The 16,452-nt window shown below is 36.4% G+C and overlaps 1 long non-coding RNA gene across 1 annotated transcript; it reads right to left on the bottom strand.

Annotated features, from left to right (window-relative positions):
- Positions 1-8,941: 8,941 nt before the first annotated feature.
- Positions 8,942-15,488, bottom strand: LOC132939837 (uncharacterized). Its single transcript, XR_009664016.1, has 3 exons — positions 15,467-15,488; positions 9,305-9,340; positions 8,942-9,194 (listed from the first exon to the last, which is right to left on the bottom strand). It is a non-coding gene; the product is annotated as an uncharacterized LOC132939837 (long non-coding RNA).
- Between the last annotated feature and the right edge of the window lie 964 nt (positions 15,489-16,452).

Genomic DNA, 16,452 nt, shown 5'->3' with positions numbered 1-16,452 from the left:
GTCGTCTTGTTTTTCAGAATGGCCCCTTCATATGGTGGCCACGGACTTTGTTCTTGTTGGAGTTTACTTTTTAGGAGTTCTCTCTGGATTTTGGTTCTTGGGCAGGCGAGAAGAACGTGCTTGACTGTTTCGCTGCCATTTCTACAAGCACATCCCGGAGCCGGTACTAAGTTGAACGAGTGGAGCTTTCCTCGGAAGTCTCCGTGTCCAGTAAGCATTTGGCTCGTGTAGTGGTCCATTGTAAGTGGTAATCCATACCGGATTCTTACGTCCGGAATGAGTTGAAAGGTCCACTCACCTTTGTCCTGATTATTCCATCTTTCTTGCCAGACCTCTAACAGATCCTGTAGATTCCGTTCATATTCTTGGTATGATATATCATTTGTCTTCAATTTTCTTTGAAAGACAAAGCGTTTCACTTCTAAGTCCAGTGGTAATTGCCCTGATATGACTTGTAGAGCGGCTGTGGACGTTGTCCTATATGCGCCAGTTATGGCACGTAGGGCGTCTCGTTGGGTGCTCCCAAGCGTTTTAATTGAGCATTTAAGCTCTAGTGCTTTCTGCCATATGGAGGCAGCATAGGTAATTCTTGGCAGGAAAACCGCTTTGTATATTACCAATGACGTGCTCTGTTCTACCCCCCAGTTGGCTGATGTCATGGAGCGTAGACGTGTAAACATTTCCTTGGACTTGTCTGAGATACCGTCTACGTGATCTCTGAATGATCGTCTTGGGTGTATAATGACTCCAAGGTATTTTACTGTCTTGGTTGCTTTAATTGGTGTTGCATCTGCACTTGAGCCAAATGGCACTGTATAAGTGGGTTTGACCCCGCCCTTTAGAGTCATAATTTGGCTTTTTACCATTGAAAATTTTAGGCCGAACTTGTTTGACCAATTTGCCAATTGGTCAAAATATTCCATTAGTCTTTTCCTGACAGTTTCTTAGGGCAATTGTCTTGGGTTATTAGTTTTACTCCTTAGAGCAGTCCAGAAACTTTTCAATAGTGCCTGGTAATCCTCTGTAGACGCTGAGTCCTTCAGGGCAAACCTTGGAAGGGCCGGTGGTTTCCTTATCGTATTAAGGTCAATATTAGTCTTTGTTTTGTAATTTCTTTTGTTGTTCTTACCAACTACTACTTGGAAAGTGCCTTCTGTAGTGGTCTTGCTATGCCAGTGGCGAGTCACAAGCACTGCCAAGTGAGCTTCCTTCGTTATCAGCATCGGGTGCCTTCGACGTTCGGACCAATTTGTGTTTTGAAGGCGACCTCCTAGACGGACTACCCCGAGCGAGTCCAAGAACGGAGAAAGGCGAGCAATACCCTTACGCTGAACTTCCTCGCCACGTATTAAATTGCTGATGACTTCACGGAAAAAGTAGTTCTGTGCGCTTTTCACGACCATGATTAGAGCAGCGTCGAGCTCGGATTGCTTCAAGAACCCGGTTTCGACATCCATCTTACGACACCTCGATATGAAACGGCGAAGTCGAGCTACTACCCGGATCATATGGTCGAAAGAAGAGAACCGAGCATACCATTCTTCTGGAGGGTAGCTTTGCGCCACTACACATGCAGGCTGCACCTCCGGCAGCTGATCCAGAGATATCCTGCTAATTCCCGTTGACCAACTGTCGGCACTCGATAACAGAAAGGTAGGTCCCTTCCAATACAATGTCGCCTCCTTGAGTTCAGACGGGCGAAGTCCCCGAGAAGCACAATCTGCAGGGTTATTCTCCGACCGAACATGTAACCACTGGCAAACAGGAATCGTGGTTTGAATTTGGAAGATACGGTTGGACACGAAAGTCTTAAACGAGGTATGAGTGTTGCCCAACCATGAGAGCACAATGGTCGAGTCCGACCATGCGAAGACATTCGAAATCTCTAGTTGAGGTTCCAGAGCGCGTTTAATTCTTCCCAGCCATAGAGCAAGTAGCACCGCTCCGCTCAGTTCGAGCCGTGGGATCGTCGAGGTTTTCATTGGAGCCAACTTCGTTTTGGACCCTATAAGATAGACATCAACACTTCCTGACTTTGCAGTGACACGGAGGTAAGCGACCGCCGCATACCCTTTCGTGGACGCGTCAGAGAAACCGCACAAATCATAGCTACATCCAGCGGAACAACCGATGTAGCATGGAATCTTCATTCCGACCAGCCAACCTAAAGAATGATAGAAGTCACACCAATCTTCAGCTAATTCTGATGGCAGTTGATCGTCCCAACTAATCTGTGCAACCCACACCCGTTGCATGATCGACTTGGCATAGAACGTTGCCGGTGCCAACAGACCTAAGGGATCAAAGATTCTGGCAATCATCGACAACACTCCACGTTTGGTAGGAATAATCTTGAAACTGTTGATATTGAAGGAGAAATAATCTTGATCGTGATTCCACCGCATTCCCAATACGACGTACGTAGCATCATTTTGCTCAAATGCTAGCGGATTTCCGGAGTAATCTTCAGGACGTAGGTGTTCCAGCAATTCTGGCGTATTGCTGACCCACTTCTTCAACTCCAAACCGGATCTGGCGAGAGTGTTGATTAGATTCAACTGAAGCGTTTTAGCAGCTTCCAACGACTCTGCACCCACACATATATCATCCATATAAGTTTGATGACGCAAAGCTCCTTTCACATCCGGAAAACTTTCACATTCCGTGTCGGCGATGTAGCGGAGGACTCGCAACGCTAAATAGGGCGCACTATTTACTCCATACGTGACTGTATTAAGTGTATACTCTTTTAGCGAAGCTTGTGGCGATTCCCTCCACAGGATGTATTGGTAGCCCCGGTATTGAGGCAGCACCTCAATCTGGCGATACATCTTGCATATATCCGTGGTGAAGGCCACTTTGTGTACGCGGAATCCAATCAAAACATCAACGATGTCTTGCTGCAGTTTCGGCCCGACCAACAAACATTGGTTGAGAGAGACACCCGAATGGCAATTTGCCGACGCGTCAAACACCACTCTCAATTTGACACTGTCCCCTTCGGACTTCTGAATCGCATGATGGGGAATGAAGTATTGACCGGGACCTTCTGCGAGAGTCATATGACCTAGGCTCTCATAATCGAGCATGAACTTGCGGTATGTATTGTAAAGGACTTCATCGGATGATAGTTTTCTCTCCAGCTGCAGGAATCTGTTTAACGCCACTTGCCGTGAACCAGGAAAATCTTTTACTGGACGGCCGGTGCGGAAGGGAAGAGGTACCGCGAACCGACCTCGAGCATCCCTGCGCATCTCCGAGTTAAACAATTCTTCACACAATCCGTCTTCGGTGAACTGAGGCGGAGCAGCTTCAGGTTCCTCTACCTTCCAAACCCTTTCCATGATGGATTCCATGGACGATACCAGCGATACCAACATGGCTTGTGCGCCAATATCTGGATGCTCCTGAACTGGACCAATCAGCACCCAACCAAATACCGAGTTGTAAGCGGAAGGGAAACCTGGACCCAACGAGCTGCACTTGTTCTTCCATACTTGGGGAAATATATCGGCGCCAATAAGCATCTCGACTGGAGCCGGTTCATCGAAGCTTGGGTCTGCCAATGTTAGATGGCTGCATTTGGCTCGTACCTGAACTGGTAATTGTCGAGCTGGCATATCTGACGTGATGGCAGAGGAAGAAAATAACAGAAACGACGCTAGATCCGGGATCTGAAGCGACTCCAGGATCGTGGTGTTCTCGTCGAAGACCGACATAAAGGTTTGCAGAGCTGCAAGATTTTCGGAACTCGCAACCGGCGCGGCTATCAACTTATCAATTATTGACGATGCCAGCCTGCGTGGTTTATCGTAACGTTCGATCAACGCATCCCAAGCAAGAGTAAAAGACTCATTCGATATCAAAAATCCCTTTATGACTTCCTGCGGATCAGAATGCAGACACCCTACCAGATAATAGAACTTGGTAACATTTGGAATCTTATCGTTGTTGGCCACCATGTTGCCGAACATGTCCCTAAAGGCTGGCCAGTTCTGACATTCACCATCAAAAGTCGGTAGAGGGATTTCAGGCAACCTCATAGGTGTCACAGCCATCGGTGTATAGGGAGCTGAGCAGTCCTTAGATGACCCCTCAGCAGAAGAACTTGCTTGGTAAACTATACCCTCGTACGATACTTGTTGAACCGTACCGACGCTAAAGGCTGAAGTTGGTTGAGATGCCTTATACAAGGCCTTAGCTTCTACCACCAAAGCACGGGTCTCAGTTTCTACATTCACAGAAAACTCCCCCAACAAATCCAATTCGGAAAGTATTTCTAGAAGGTTATTATTCTCAACAACAAAGTTGGCCCACAAGCTATCAATGTCCACAATAGCCACAGCTAATTGAGCTCGACTAGCTTCATCGGTGGCTGAGCTTGTAGCCAATACATGTATCTGACGAATCCGAGCGATGGCTTGGTCCCTACGTAGGGTTGCACGCTCCTTCGCACGAGCATCACGTTCCCCAGCCATTATATTACCTACACCAGTAAGTTACAACGCAAGAGAATAACAATATTGAACTAGAGCGAGAACAAATTGCTAATTGAAGTCAATGGCACTTGAAGGATATGATCAAAAGCCAACTAAAAACAAACGATTACTAATACTGATACCACACAGTACAAACGTTGATCAACGATGCCGAATAAAAAACAAGAACAATTAAATGCTGACTTAAACGTCAAATGTTATAGTTTATAAAGGCAGTACCTACGTAGGTACACATAAGTCCACTCTGAATGAGTAAAATAAATGACTACCGGATGAGCAATATCAAAAGACTATAAGCGAGTCAATTAAAAAACAATATGAATAGGGGGTGGCGATGATGTAGGCAATAACTAAGCAAACGACCAAAACAAACACTAACCCACAAACAGTATCATGACTAATAACAGTTAAAACAAGTCCAAACAACAGGAGAGCACCTAATTATTATAAACTTGAATAGAACTCAGGTGTACCCAGGTGACGCAGTACTAAATATAATATTTAATTAATTATACTAACTAAGAACAAGTTAGATAACCAATCATGCGCTATAAAACCCTCAATTGAGCAACCTAGATAATATAAAACAATCAAATAATAATATATTGAGTGGTAGTACAATACCTGATCCTTGGCACGACCCACAACACACACCTAAAGCTTATACTACCTAATGCAATTAAAGCTACTGCACTAAAGGTAATACTATCAAAACCCAGGTGTCAATATCATGACAACAAAATAATAATAATAAACCACCCAAATCAATAGTATAACCAATGAGGTAGGTGCTAACTAGACCAGCAACTAGTGAACAAACCTACACTAGCAAAGACCCTGTGTTATTACCCATAAATAATACAATTACTAAACAATAAATAAATTGACCCAGAGAGCACCGTATAATAAACATGTAATATTTAAGGTAAATTTAAATTGAATAACGCTACTACAGATGTTAACACATGAGCACGAGAACAGTAAATAATACTCAACACTAAATAATAAATCTGACTTATATTATTAGCAATAAATAAAACAATTAAGTAATGACTGAACAGTCGGTTGAGTTAAATTACTGTTCTCTTGCCGAGTGATAGGTACCTACTATCGATAGGAATGTGGGAAAGGATAAATAAATGTACACCTTATACTCATCCACCAAAGCTAAGAACAAAATGCATTACTCACGCGAATCCTGAGTACCAGATCTGTTGATGGATCAACCAACCACGCTCTGCTACCAAAATGTTGACCCGACGATCCTTAAAATCGGATATCGCCTGGTACAAGGTCCTCAGGGTTGTTGTAGAGTAGGGCAATTATTATAATATCAAATAATAACAAGTAGGTTTAACTATCAATATTATGTGTATTATTGTACAACACGAGCAGTAGGTACAAACAATTCTTTTACATACAATATTAAATTCAGGGGGGGGCGGGGAACACCGACTGAGCTGCCTCCCTGGCAGATGTCTTAAGCTGATGAACTACGGTGGCGGAGCTGCTGTCCTGGAATTGTGGAGCTGCTATTCTGGAGGTTTAAACACCGGTACGAACGCGTGCACCGACGTGTGGTGGAGCAACGAGTGTTCGACTGCGTACACGGATACGTGGTGTATCTACCGACGTACGTGGTTCAGAACTGAACGACGACAAACACTAACAAAGATCAAACACAATGAAACGGCTAAACGACCGAACAACCTCTAGATGGTAAACCACGTTTTTGCGTCGCACTTTCAAACGGGAAAGATGGCCGACGGGCGAGCGAGCCGAGCACAAAAAACGTATCGACGAGCTGTCGAAAAAACGTTAAGACGGAGAGTGTGGCGCGGACGACCGAGCTCGCCTGCGCCGAGCACCGGTAACGGTCACCGGTAGTATTGCCAACCTTGCGGCTGCCGGCGCGCAGCGCCCACGAACATGGTTGATGCGGCGGTCGGCCGAGCGTGACCACCGACGGCGGCAATTCTGTTATCAAACGGATCGAACAACACTATACACAAGACAAATATATCGTGATGCTGGTATGTTGGCGTTGTGTATATAATTATGTCCCTCCTACCAGCTATGTATATTATCATAGAAGGACAAACTACGTAGATAGGTGCATAATAGCACATAATAGTGCTTTGCTAACATGTATTAAAATGTATTATATTATTCGTCCTACTACTACGTCAAATACAGCTTAACTATACATATTTTAAACTTGTAATACTGGTTATTCAGATTATGTAGGTACATGTGTCCATGAAAAGCTGGTGACGGCATGTCAATAGTACAGTATGGAAAGATCGATTGGCGCAACGCCAGGTCATGCAGATGTGTCCGGTAAGGAAACGCGACATCGGCGGACCGGAAGCAGGGTCGTTATATAATAATTATAAGCGGATCGTCGAGCATGTGAACCCCTGGTGGGTCCGGGATCCGAGGCTGACGAGCACGAGAATCGAGATAAAGATCCGACCTCCTCGCGTTTAGGTATCCATATTTTACTATTTTACATTTTAGAGTCTATATGCGTTACTCTGCGTGAGGAGCTCTCAATTGTTTACCAATTTTTATTTATTTTGTATTTATTTTAATATAAAGATATATTTAAAAAAACAAAATAAAGTGGGTAAGTGGTTGTCACTCTGCTGTATAGTAGGTTACAAGTGGGTCGATGTATAACGGATAGTGTTAAACTTGAATTCAATGATATAATATTATTGTATAATAAAAACGATTCTGAGTGGAGACGGTTTGTCAGTCTAGATATTTTATATTGTTATTATTTATTATAGCCTGTAAGTTATTTAATATTATAATATTATAATTTTTTATTTGGTTCTATGGTGATAAGCAAAGCGTAAGAAATTAATTAGCGATTTTTTCTAGTGGCATTCAATAACTATTGAGAAAATCGAATAATGACCTTTCTAAAGTACCATATTGATCCCATTTGCTAAAAGATAAGGTACTCTATGTTGGATACGAAGCACTCCTTCTGCTAGATATTTTGTACACAGGATAAAAAAAATATACAAATAAGCACCATTGTAAGACCACTAGCTTCTTCGCTCCGCTCAGAATCTAAAATCTTTTAATATTAATTATTATCTAATTATTTATTTCAAATGTTTGCTTGTCTGTATAAAAAAATAGGGTAAATGGATGTCGCTTTACTGTACAGTAGGTTACAAGTTGGTCACTGTATAATGGATTGTATTAAATTTGAATTCAATGATATCATAATATTATTGTATACGAAAAACGATTCTGAGCGGAGACGGTTTGTCAGTCTTGATATTTAATATTGTGATTATATTTTATTAAAGCCTGTAATAGTTGAATCAATATTATAAATTATAACAAAATAACTAAATTGGGGGGACGGAGTGACCAAGCAGACTAAGGCGTCTATAACGTCTAAACTCTATACTTAACGGTCTGTGTCGATAGTACCGCAACAAAACATTCGCCGAGCTCCACAGTGATCGACGTTTGGGTTCCACATCCGTCCCGGGGTACCACGTTCTATAGACCAGTCCGGTGGTTTTGTCGAGCCATTTGTCGACTCGGCATCACCAATTAACTGTATTTCCAAGTTCAGTATAGGACATAACTGCTGGGCGTCGGATTCAACAGGCTGAACCGGTTGCAAAGTTGAAGAGACCGCTGTCTTCATGTCGTTTACTCCTGTAGCAGCAGGTGTCATTACTTTGGTGTTTATTGATTTGTCAGACGGTGAATTCATTAAGAATTTCATTATCGTGGATGTCACGGACTGCATCACTTCTGGTATATCGCTAACAGTTTAATAAGGATAACTATGGACGAGATCTCAGTTGCTAAAAGACCACTGGGGAGACCTCAATTTGTGTGGGAATATATGATAAGAAAATACGTGGAATGGAGGACCTGGTTGGATAACACGAGTAATTAATAGGGAAGGCTCGAGAATTTAGTTTGTGACGGGATGGTTTAATGGCCGTCAAAACTCCAAGAAAAAAAAAGTAGTTAACTGTTTTTTGTACACGTACAGTGCCTGTGTACCTAATTTTTGATCAAGTCACTGTCATATGTAATGGATGTGTTCAATTTGAATTCAATCATAGTGTACAAAACCCCCAGACACTGATAAAGGCTAAGATAAACCAGTGAATATTAAATACATTTGAATATATTATATATTATATAGGTACTATGTGATTTTTTAAACATTATCACCCTATTTTTATGCTTCATTTATGCATACATTCAAATTCTGATTTTTGAATTTTTTAAATACCTACACTTGAGAACCATATTTTTGAATCATTAAGATTCTATGTACCTTACTCATAGGCTAGTATGGTCCCGTGATAATTTAAACTGCTATGTTTCAAATAGGAACCACAGTTTTGCATTTTAAATTATAAAGCCGAAATATAATATTATATATTATTTGCCAAAGACATCACGTTTATTTAAGCATAAATTATTATAATGATATATATTTATAATTAAAATCAAGTTAATTTACATTATATATTATTGAATAATACAGTTGAATATATATTTATCTTAAAATGATTAAATAAAAAATTCAAACGTAACTCAACATTTTTATTTCAAAAATGCCGTTAAGGAATTGTATGTAATTATTTTTAGTTATACTTGTTGATAAAAAAGAACCAATCACATCATTGAACTCTTCCGTGACTGCAAAATAAATTAGTATTGGATTTTTTTAGTGTGTTCATTAGATAATATACATCTATTACATAGTTTCAATATAGTATTCTTTATAATCAATTTTAATATACACATACCTTTTTCAGCATATGATACGTAATTTTTCGATATATCTGTAAAAATAATCTATGTTTTATAAGTGTCCTATTGTTTTTTTGGAATAAATAATATACCATATAAGTAAATAAGACCGTTGGTTAAAATGTTAAATATTTAATAAATTCAATAAATTGATCATCAGATAAACAATTTTGATTGAATCTAAAGATTTTTTTGAGTTATATGTATAAGTTTTATCTATTACATGTGTTGCTGTACGAGGTACATGGTATCACAATATTTCACCGCAATTAATTCATCACGTGACTATTCACCGACAATATTTAACTGCATTTATAACTCACCGCGTGCACAATTCATCACATAGATAATGTAAAATGTTTAAACACAGTATCTAAAAACCAATTTTTTCAGTCGATATCTATTTATAAAATTACAACATGGCATTTTTGATATGATGGGCCATTAAGTTTATCTTACTAATATAAATTGATTTCCTTATTCTACATTCTAAATTTAAAAATCAACAAATTGGCATACATGTTATACGATTACACATGTTAGGTACTGATTGTTGAATTATTGTGTCGGTATCATCCAGTGTATTGAGGTGTTTAAAAAAGAAGAATCATTAAATAAAATCCATGTTGAACAGTTTATAGCTGGGCATTCTATGAGCGTTAAAAGAAAATACAAAGACTTTACTGAAAGGTTAAAAAATGTGTGTGATGACTATCATAATAGAATAATAGAAGATTACTTAAGAGGCATAGCCCATAATTTTCAGTTAAATATTTGATTAATTATGTAGGAATAGTAATTTACTGTAATATTATTTTTTTTGGACAGTATGTAAATGTATTAGCATAAAATAATTTAGTTAGTCAGTTGGACAGTTAGTCTACAGACGTAGTAGCGTACGGATCTCTCCGTACTTTATCTTCTCAATTAACGAAATAATTATTTTTGTTATCATAATTGAATCTAGTCTTAACTTAATTGAACATTTACGGTATAAGTACTTTTGTTATTATAACATATAATTTTCTATCTCACAATGTCTGCTTCAACTGATACCGGTGAGACTATCGAACAAATTTTGGATACGGTGAATGATCTTAAATCTACCCAAAACAAAATCATAACATCTATCAAATCATGCCGGGAATCTAACAAAACCCAGGAAAAAAATTATGTTATTATTGAGTCGAAACTAGATACCCTATCTAATCAACCAACTAGCTGAAGTTATTTCCGAAAGTAAAACCTTAAGAGCTAATATTGAGCAGATTGAGGACAAAATAACAAATTTAGAAATTTTCGCGGCCCCTCCTGGAGCTAATGTTGAATCAATCTATTCTGAACTTATGGATCGCCAATCTAGAGCTCGTAATATTCTATTTTTTAATATATAAGAATATAATTCTTCACCTGGTCAGTTGACTGACACTCTTACTGTTGATGAAATACGCAACAGCATTAGTCTACAAATTAATCCTGTGTCTGTCCGTCGCTTGGGCAAACAATCAGATAAACCACGTCCTCTGCTTACCACTTTACCTAATTCTTCTGATGTTTTTGAAGTCTTAAAAGTAAAACGTAAATTATTTGGCACTGTGAACTTCAAGGATATTCGCATTGCATCTGATCAGACTACTCAACAACGGCACTATATCTCTAAAACTGCATCTCAATTTAAGCAACGTAGTGATTATGGTGAAGATAATTCATTTGTTAAATACATCAACAATGTACCTACTATCTCAAAAAACTCTCTATAAAATCGGCCACTTTGAAAATCTGTCTGTATATTATCAAAATGTTCACGGTCTAAATACCAAATTAGATTTATTTGTACGTAACTTGGCACTTCTTAATTATGAATTAATTATATTAACTGAAACCTGGCTACCTCGTTCTGTTAATGACTCTGAGCTTGGACTTTGTTCTCATTACATTGTTTACCTTTTACCGGACCACTAAACAACTCCCGAAGTTTTACTCGCCTTGAAATACCACGTCAACCTCGTGATTATCAATAATTCTTGTTCGCCATGAAATACCATGAAGGGCTGGAAATTCCTCCAAGGGCCTACCGGCGGCCAGGACGTCCGATCGATGTTATTTTTTTTCCCGTTCGTAGTTAGCATTTTCTGACAACAAGACGGCTGATGCTAACCGCGTGTGTGTTGGCGGCTATCAGCCCACCCGTCCTGTTCGTCGAAAACACTTCTCTCAACTTCTCTTGTCGTCAATTCAACAACCACGGCAACAGTCAAGCCTCTTGTTATGGTCGTCAGCCGTAAATATAAAATGTTTCTCTCTTTCCCCGTCCTTCCATAAAAAAACACAATCCAGTTATCCTGTGTGGGCACCCACGAACTATGTGGTGTATAGCTTCCCGTGAGCCGAGATTTTTATTATTATTAAACATGTCTTGCGACTAGCAAAATTCAAATATTATTTTTTTTCTCATACATGCCATGTGTCTACAAATTGTTATTTAAACCGTAAAAGCCGTATTATTCTTTATAAGTCAAAACAATTATTATATATGGTCATTAAGACCACCTGTCAATACAACATTATTATTACTTTAAAACTCCGTTCTTATTATTTATTAATTGGTCACCTTCTCCCTAGCTTTAAGTTATTCGTTATACATCTAATATTATAAATCTTGGTGTTTTACTACACCATGCGTGTATCAAAGCCTATGTGTTCCACCGACGAATCCTTCGGGATTCCACGTGGTGCGGCACATAGGTTGTGAGGTTCAATCCCGGGACCTCATGGGTGGTTTTTGGAGTCTTTAAAAATTCCAAACTCTCACAACATCTTAAAAGGTTCTGGAATTATATTAATAGCAAACGATTAAATTCTAATATTCGGTCAGTTGTCTCATATAATAATCAAACTGTTATTGGTGGTGACAAAATCGCGGATTGTTTTACCAATTATATTATTCTACTACTTACCAACAATTAAATTGTATGCCAAAACCACCCAATGATATTAAATCGATAAAATTCGATCTGAACACCTGCGTCATTACTTTAAGTGATATTTATGATGAGTTAAACAGCATAAAATCTACTACTTGTCCTGGTCCTGATAGTATTCCATATGCCTTCTTTACTAACTGTACATTTGTTTTGTCTATCCCTTTATTATACTTATTTAATATGTCACTTAAATCTGGTGTTATCCCGGATAAATGGAAAATGTCTTATATTAAACCGATTCCTAAAGGGGGAGATATTACTTTAGTCACTAATTATCGCCCTATTTCTATAATTTCGATTATTCCTAAATTATTTGAAAGTATTGTTCATAAAAAAATGTTTCCATTATTTAAAAATATTACCTATCTCTGACGTTCAACATGGCTTCATGCCGGGTAAATCAACAACCACGAACCTACTAGTATTCCAAAGCTATATCCTACAAGCTTTCAAAACTGGCATCCAAGTCGACGTTATTTTTACTGATTTCTCCAAGGCGTTTGATAAAGTAGATCATTGTGATCTTAGCTCAAAGTTATTTAATCTATGTATACGTAATCCTTTCCACCCTTGGTTAGTTTCATTCATAACTGGAAGGCAGCAATATGTAAAATGTAAGAGTTTAAATTCTTCATTATTTTAAATTAATACGGTTGTTCCTCAAGGATCACATTTAACTCCACTACTATTTAATTTATTTATTAATGACACTCGAATGTTTTATTATATGCAGATGATATGAAAATTTACCGTATAATTACATCACCAACAGATAATTCGCTACTCCAGGAAGACCTAAATCGTCTTAGCATCTGGTGCACTAAAAATAATTTATCCTTAAACATAAACAAATGTAAAATTATAAGCTTTTCTAAAAAACGCAATCCAACTTTATATAATTATTATTTAAACAACATTAAATTAGATTAAGTTTATCTATACAAGGACCTGGGAATTTATTTTGACCCATCTCTTTCATTTAACCATCACTATATTTATATCCAAAATAAAGCCTCTTGAATGTTAGGTTTCATAAATCGTAGCTCTAACGACTTTATAAATCCTTTAGCGTTAAAATCACTCTACTGTTCCTATATTAGATCACTACTAGATTGTGGATCTACCATATGGTCCTCCCAATCAATCGATGCAATAAAAAGCATGAAATCAATTCAAAACCGTTTTCTACGTATCATTCAATTCCGATGTTGTATCGAACGTGCGCCTCACTCATCGTATCATCCACTATTGTCGTATTTAAAGCTAGAAACCCTTGTCAATAGAAGGAAAAGACTCGATCTATGTTTTATTTTTAAATTAACGAATGGGAATATTAACTGTCCGGAACTACTTTCTTCATTGAATTTTAATATTCCACATCGTAGAACTAGGCAACTATATAATTTTATGTGCAACTTCAACATTCAAAGTATGGTCGAAATGCTCCTATAAATAGATTAATACAACTAGTTAATTATTTTAATGTTGATCTGTTTTCAAGCGTCTCCTTAAGTAGTTTTAATCATTACCTAAATAATATTTTGGCTGTTTAAATATTACAATCTATGTAAATATCTCATTAAGTTAAGTTCCAATGTTATACAACTTTATTCTGTATTCTTAACCATTTTCGTTTTTAGTGAATTATTTTCAATCAAAATTGTGTCTCCACATACATTACTCAAACCTGTCATTTATCTATTTCATACTATCTGTATTGTCATATTATAATTTGTAAGATTAGTAAGAGGTGATAACAAGTATTATTATTGTTATATTGTAATCCAAGACGTATGTCTATAGTATAATTGTTACTGGGTTCACCCGTTTAAAATATACAAATAAAATAAATAAATAATTTTTAATTAAATGAAAAATTATACTTTTATATTGTTATGTATTTATTAATAAATTTTACTATAGCCACGACGAATTGTGACCGCGGTGAATTGTAAATACAGTGAAATGTTGGCGGTGAATAGTCGTGCGGTGAATTGTCCGCGATCCACGTACGTATACTATTTTTAGAAATCGCATATCAATAAAATTTTAATACAAAATATACGAAAAATAATAATTGTGTTTCTAGATTTTAACAACAAACTAACCATTAATATTTTTTTTTTAACGTTGTAAGGTTATTATTTAAGGGTTGTTTAGTGTTAATTTCTCTGGTGAAGATTCATTTGTCCCCATATTAATAATATATTTTTTAAATTTATCACAACTCGTTTGCGCACAAAATAGTGAACAATGAAAACCAGCTGGTAGGTACAGTTTTGGGGGTACGGGATGTCTTAAGATGCCCATACACAATCAATATTATTGATATCAATGAACACCCGACAGTAAATATCAAAATGGTTTTGTAACATTGTCAATATCGAATATTGATCAATAAAATAATAATAATTAATAATTATTTTAATTGTGTAAGGGTTGCTTTAAAAAAGGCAGGGCTTGAAACCGTTTTCAAAACCGATTTCAGAAACCGGTATAAACTGTTTTAAAACCGAAACCGAAACCGTAATCAAAAACGAAACCGAAAAAAATGGATACCGGTATTATAATTTAAAACCGAAACCGTAAAAAATTGGAAACAAGTATAAAATTCAAAACTGAAATCTGAAAAATTAGAAATCGTTATTTTTTTTTTTATTTGACGTGTTATTAAATACTTCAATTCCATTAATACGCATAATTAATACTTATAATAAAATTGAGATCATGATTAAAATGTTGATAATCATTTCATTCTTCGCAAAAGAAAATGGGAAACCGGTGCACAAAACCGAAACCGAAACGGAAACCGAAATTTCTTAATACCGGTATTGCTAAGTTGAAACCGAAATCGTAAAATTTCAAAACTGGTACTTATACAAAATCGAAACCGAAACCGAAATTATTTCAATCGGTTTCAAGCCAAGGACACTTGCCAAATAATTCAAATACTAATGGACATTAATTCAAAACTGATTTAAAACATATTAGTACCCGAAGAATAGAAATATTAAAAAAAAACTAAATTATATTCTGATTATAAATCCATAGAAATTGATATTTTAACATTTTTAATGCAAACGCACGTACCAAAAAATATTAAATATATACTAAAAAATATTTAAATTGATGTTTTGATATGAAAAATGATTATAAAATAATTTATATACATACTGGCCCCTACTTTTTCTGTAAAATAAAAATAATTAATAAGATTAATAGTAAATTTATAGATAATGTGATATTATATAATATAACCGTACAATTTTAGATACATAAAAAGAAATATACAAACGCTTTTAAAATGTTTAGTTGAATAGACCAATATTTTAAATCGATTGAAATATATTATTATGATGAATTATTGATAGTACATTTTAAAATATTAGTTGCTTTTATATTTTATGAACACAGCCTCAACATTTTATGGAAGCTGTGTAGGAGTAGTTTTATATAGACAAGGTTTGTAAACTAAAAGGGTTCATAGCTTAATGGTACTCTGGGTGTAAGTATGAATTTGATGACCATCATCATTACATAGTTATGAAACACAAATTACGTAAATTGAATTACAAAATGAAACAAATTAAAAAAATAACACATGCAATATGTACATACTTCTTAATGCTAGAAATTAAATAATAAACATAGTATTTAATAATTAATATTATAAGTTATGATTCACAATCTAAGAATTATAGGAATGGTTAAATTATTTTACTTCTAGAAAATACTTCATTACCAAGAATTTCACAACCAACTAGCAATGGGAGTCAATAAGCGTTTACGTGTATCTCGATATAATATTTTAATTTAATTTAAGGTTATTGATATGTTATTGCAGCAGTAATTACCAAATAAAAATTGAAAATACATAGGTAGTTATTAGAATTATGATTCACCACCAATACTCAATAGTAATTAATAAGACGATACACAATGAAGTCCATTATAGTATTTAAGGTACTCGCACCTGACTTAAGGGTGTGTCATTGTTTTTGGCAAAAATTATTATATTATATTGTATAACTAAAGTCTAAAATACAATTATTATATAAAAATATAGTATGTATTACATAAAAGTATAAATATCCTTAGAAACAGCATAGCTAGTGTCAAGACACTCTCACAAATCCTAATACTATTTGAAAAAAGTGGGG

Source organism: Metopolophium dirhodum, chromosome 2 (genome assembly GCF_019925205.1).
Source record: "Metopolophium dirhodum isolate CAU chromosome 2, ASM1992520v1, whole genome shotgun sequence".
NCBI classification, from domain to species: Eukaryota; Metazoa; Arthropoda; class Insecta; order Hemiptera; family Aphididae; genus Metopolophium; species Metopolophium dirhodum.
This window is presented reverse-complemented; position numbering and strand designations above follow the sequence as displayed.